This window comes from Trachymyrmex cornetzi, unplaced genomic scaffold, assembly GCF_001594075.2.
Source record: "Trachymyrmex cornetzi isolate Tcor2-1 unplaced genomic scaffold, Tcor1.1 scaffold665, whole genome shotgun sequence".
Classification (NCBI taxonomy): domain Eukaryota; kingdom Metazoa; phylum Arthropoda; class Insecta; order Hymenoptera; family Formicidae; genus Trachymyrmex; species Trachymyrmex cornetzi.
Window position 1 is genome coordinate 100,742 of NW_017299987.1, and position 6,156 is coordinate 106,897.

Sequence of the window (6,156 nt, forward strand, 5' to 3'; positions counted from 1 at the left end):
TTGCGGGAGGTAAACCACCCTTCTCGTAAGGAATAATTGTTATGACGAATGGGTGACGAAAGTCTATTAACATTTTTATCTATAGTCTGATCTATCTATCTAAAAACTAAAGCTAAAGCAGAACACTATTATTTTTTGGTGTTTTTTATTTTTTAATAAAATAAGATTAGATAGGTAGATCAGACTATAGATAAAAATGTTAATAGACTTTCGTCACCCATTCGTCATAACAATTATTCCTTACGAGAAGGGTGGTTTATTACCTCCCGTAACAAGGGTGCATGAAAAGTCGAACATGTAAACTTTACTATCTAACATAAAAAACATTTTGTAATAGTTTCGTGTTGATCGGTACATTACTTTTATGTGAAACATCATGACGATGCCCTAATACCCTCAACTTTGGAGGTCGATTTCACCCCTTTAATGTTGATCATTGCCGATAAAAAAAAATACATATCTATTATTTTTGCCTACTCTACAAGTGTGCAAAGTTTCAATGAAATCGGCGAGTCACACAAAGGTAGGTTTACTTGTTAGTATTAGGCAACAAAATGAGTTGATAGAATTTAATTAGTACCACAAGCCAACCTTTTCGGGTAGATATTTGAACTTTTGGTCACAGAGCACGCGGTTTCTCAAAAAATAGGTACAATCGCGGGATCAGTTGATAGGGTGGTTTTGCTTTCGAATCCTAAATCCCATTTTGATAATTTTGTAATTAAAGTATTGTTAGAGAATGATTATCCTTTGTTTTATATTTGAGAATATTAACAACCGTTTGAAAAATATTATTATGGCTAGTAATAATGTAGGAAGAGGGTTGTTAGTGATAATAGCGTTGATGTAGTACAGCCTTCATGGTTCACTGTCCCTTTCGTTCGTGGTATTACTGAGAAGTTTAATAGATTGAATAGCGAGCATATGAGGGTGTCATTTTATAGTGTTAATAAATTGCGAGAATTTATTAGGGTGCATAAGGACCCCTTACCGCGTGATAAGAAGTCGAAGGTTGTTTATAAGATTTCGTGCAAGAGCTGCGACGCGAGTTATGTTGGACAGACGTGTAGACAACTGAAGTCAAGAATCACGGAACATAAGAACCACATCCGATGGAACACGTCTGCTCGCAGTGTTATAACGGAACATCGGTTGCAAGAGGGACACGATTTTGACTGGGACAGTGTTGCAATATTGGACGAGGAACCTCACTACAGGAAGAGATTGATTTCGGAGATGATATTTATCAGAAGACAAACGCATGGACTCAACCTACAGACGGATATGGAGGGGCTTCCAAAGGCCTACCTCCCGATTATAGATAAACTATAAAAGCTCGAGTTGTTGTCACGTCTTGTCAGTCGGTGTCGCTCGTACACAGTAATAAGTCCTTCTGACGAAATTTTTTTATCATTTTACAATTTTCATTAGTAAAAAATTGGTTGCTGCTTCTGCTGCTTGACGCTTGACGGCTCCATGTGTCTGCACCTTAAGTCCTTCTGACGAAATTTTTTTTTTTTTAATTATTTTACAATTTTCATTAGTACTAGCTAATAACTAAAAAAGTGACTCACTGTGTCTGATACCGACTGGTCAACATATCAGGAACCGGTTCTTGAATTATTCATGATATTATTTGCGATACGGTAATTTGTAATCGTGATGAGCGTCCCTATTTTCGGTTAGTTTTTCGATAAATTAGTTTCTATATTCTTTAATTTGACATTTTTAATATTTTCCTTCTTTTTCATTTTCTTTTCTTTCTTTTTATTTAATTCTGACATTTAAATTCTCGATGTAGGGGAGCTCACCATGATAGGATAATTTTTACTTTATATATGTTAATGTGTGTTTGCTCTGAGGAAGGCTCAAAAATGAATCGAAACATGTAAACGCGTTTAGTAAATAAAGAAGTTTCACTCTTTATAAGTGTATTGTTTGCGCGACGTCTTCTGCGCCCGACTTCTAGTGCCCTTACTCTTTTCAATTCATAAATTATTATAATTTAGTTATTTCCATATGTTTAGGTATATATCTGCTCTACATGTTAACTATGGATGCGTTCCAATATTCACTGCCAGTACTGAAAATCTATAGTATATGTTACGTATACTATAGATTTTCAGCACTGGCAGCGAAAATCGGAATCGGAACGCACCCTATAGAGTTTTGGTTACTGTAGTTACTAGTTAGAGTTCCTAGACGTTTATGCTAGTGACCTTAGGATCTCTATTTTCTAGATAGGATAGATACGTGGTACGAATATAAAGCAATATAATTATAAAGGCATATGACCACGAACGCCTGATATCGTTGTCTAAAAATTATTATATTTGATAAAATACAGTTAATAGACGTTTCGGTCTTCAATGAGACCTTCTTCAGTATTAGCATAAATTAAATGTGTTACGCATAATTATAACATGATATAAGACTTATTATTGACTATATTATTGACGGAATTTTGTTAATAGCCAAAATAATACTTATATTATAAGAATCTAATTTTAAGTCTTATATCATGTTATAATTATGCGTAACACATTTAATTTATGCTAATACTGAAGAAGGTCTCATTAAAGACCGAAACGTCTATTAACTGTATTTTATCAAATATAATAATTTTTAGCCAACGATATCAGGCGTTCGTGGTCATATGCCTTATAATTATATTGCTCTATTTTCTAGATTTTTACGCGACTATCGTAGAATATCGATAGTAAGAGGAAATTATCGAAATATCGAATTAAGGTTAAGCCTATCGATTTATTGATAGTCGCTATCGATAATTTTCCACCTCTACATGACGGCTTGGAGCCGTTCCGTTTGGTTACAATGAGTGTTTGTGCAGTGAAAGAATGCAAAAATAATTACCGAAATAATGCAAAAATAATTACACAAATTTATACTTATTACTCGGGAGGGCTCTGATTGCACACATCGCATATTGCACACATGTATCGCTGATTGGCCAATTTAAAAATAAAATAATCCCATTGGCAAGACAGTGAAAAATTACTAGGCACCAGTTGATATGAGTGGTGTGTACAATCAGAACTGTAGGCAAACGGGATCATCCCCTTATTACTCATCATTCTCGAAAATCATTTCGCTTATCTTAAGCCAGCGGCACACGATGCTTTTTTTCCTGCTGGATTGCTTGCGTGCTACTGTGCTGGCAATCTGACTGGCTGCTATGCTGGAAATTGTATGGCTTGCAGGCCCCGCTGTTGGCTGATCCACTGGATTTTCGTGATAGAACCGGTGCTATTTTTCTTGCTTGATTTCATGCTGGCTTATTGTAGAACCAATCACGACGCCGCTTCATTTGAAGATGGCCGCTGGGAAGCGTGTAAACATGTGTAATAGTCTCAATCGACGATTTTTCATAAAACGAAAGAATCTGGCAGAGAAAGCGTTGCTCTTCCCCGCGAACCAAAATATTTATCGGTAAAGTTCATGACTCCTCAGGGCTCAGGTTAGGAATTTTTATGTACTTGTAATAAATTCCAGTTGCTCAGCCAGTACTAAAACTCGCATCGTCTGAAGCCAAACTAGCAACACAGCCAATAGCACAGCCAGCACTGTTGCCAACACGGCAGCAAGCACGCAAATCCAGCTAGCAATCCAGCAGGAAAAAAAGCATCGTGTGCCGCTGGCTTTAATGAATTGACGCTACCATGGTTTACTTCATTTTTAACCATTTGGATTTGCAGCGTAATGATGACATACTCATGACGTAGGCAAGGTGGGGGTGATCCCGATTGATCACGGTTCGATTGGACACCACCAATCACAGCGACCGGTGCTTAGGAGCTTTGTAGTCTCCAGCGCTGTGAGTGGCTCGTGTCCAATTGAGCCGTGTCCAACTGGGTGCCAATATTCATTGGGTGCATTCAGTACTACAACCGCTCACTAAGCGCTCAGTAAGCTCTTGCATCTGATTGGCATATTCCATTAGATCTAAAAATATAGACCAAACAAATACGAGAGCTCACTGGTTTAGTTTCCACCGAGGGTTTAAACCGGATTAGAATATAAGAACCAACCAACTACAATCGAGTATTCGCCTGTTAGGGTACGGTTCCACTGAGCGCGTCACGCGTCGCGTCGTCGAAGGAGAGAAAGAGAGGGGTTATGTATTTATATAATTTTATCTCTTTCTCTCTTTCATAATGCGACGCGTGACGCGCTCAGTGGAACCGTACCATTACAGTCGCACGACAGGAGAATGCGGGACACCCAGTTGGACACGGCTCAATTGGACACGAGCCACTCACAGCGCTTGAGACTACAAAGCTCCTCAGCACCGGTCGCTGTGATTGGTGGTGTCCAATCGAGCCGTGATCAATCGGGATCACCCCGGAGAATGCTCGACTGTAGTTGGTTGGTTCTTACATTTTGATCCGGTTTAAACCCTCGGTGGAAACTTAGCCACTGAGCGCTCAGTGAGCGGTTATAATACTGAATGCACTCATTGGTTGGTGGGCGTTATCATGCGCAAGAGCATTGGTCGAGCAGACCCCTCTATTTATACCATGATTCTATCCAATCGTCGGAAAACCAATCAAGGGGAAGCCAGAAGAAGAAGATTCTATCTAATTTTATCCTTTCATTCATGATATAAAGACAAGGGTATGCTCGTCCGGTGGTAACCCACTGAGCATCTATCAAAAATAGAGGGGGTAAGCACGTGACTGTCACCAAGTTACGTCACATTCGATTAATTTCGGTTAATTAAGGAGCGGTTCGGGTTCGTGTAATATGGCCGTAAAATACGATCGCGAGCACATATTAGATCTGTTCGCGTTGCTTGTACTTTTGGTACTCGACATCTTCGCTTTCTCTCTTTTTCAAGGCAAAATATGTCTATCTCAATTTAAGTACAAAAATATTTGGGGATTTCATGCAACGAGAACAGACCTATAGTCTTGTACGATATTAACAGTAATAAAATATAACATTATAAAAATATAATAATTTCAATATAATATCATATATAGTACTAATATATTACTTGATACGTTCTATTCTTCAAATAAACATTTCAATTAAAGTACTGCAAAGAGCGCTGTAAGTATACTGATAAATAATACATTTCAATTTACCGCGAAATAATGATGTTTTTTTTTTGTATTTTTTACATTAAAATGTTTAATGTAATTGATTTATTTGGAAAATTTCATATATTTAAATTAATACAATATAAATTTGATAATATAATTTATGTATAATATTAAATATATATACTATATACATTAATTTACATGTGTCATAATTAAAATAATTTAATATAATAATAAGATTAATTTTTTTATGTTTATTTCATTAACATTAATTAATAAAATATTACTGTGATACAATTTTTCCGTCCAAAAACTTCACATATATTTAAACATATACTTTGTATCGCACATCTCAGTGAAGGGGGTGATCCCGATTGATCACGGCTCGATTGGACACCACCAATCACAGCGACCAGGTGCCTAGGAGCTTTGTAGTCTCAAGCGCTGTGAGTGACTCGTGTCCAATTAAGCCGTGTCCAACTGGGTGCCACTCTCAGTAAAGTACTGCATATTAATGTATTACAGAAAATTCAATAAAAGGTTATTTTTCACGCAATGACGACTATAAATGGCAAAATAGTAATTTTTTATAATGTGCATTGGAAAGAAATTATAATAATTTCGAATTTACCGCGTAATAATGACGTAACTTGGTGACAATTCTGATTGGCCATTTGACAGTCACGTGATTTATCGATGCGCAAGAGAATACCCTTGTCTTTAAGGCTGCGGTCCACTTAGCGCTTCAAACGCTACAGAGCGTTTGTAGTACTGATATGAATGACTGGTCCATTTGATGTTTCGGAACGCTCCCAGCAACTCTGATTACGTCATCAATACGTCATCGTTTTTGCTCCCACTTCGCTTCAATTGCCTCGCCTCGGGAGGTGGGTTGGCTGGAGCCTTAAGCGGGGAGCACAGACTCTTGCATATCGCATAACACATGAGGCATAAGAAATTGAACCAACCAGAGTTCTCTATTTCATGGAAGGGTGTCACGTCCGTAATAGCTTGAAAATTTCTTTCCGAACAGACTTAAGTATAGTCCGACAGTAAACACGTGCACCAGAGAAGAACGCACCTGACGCTT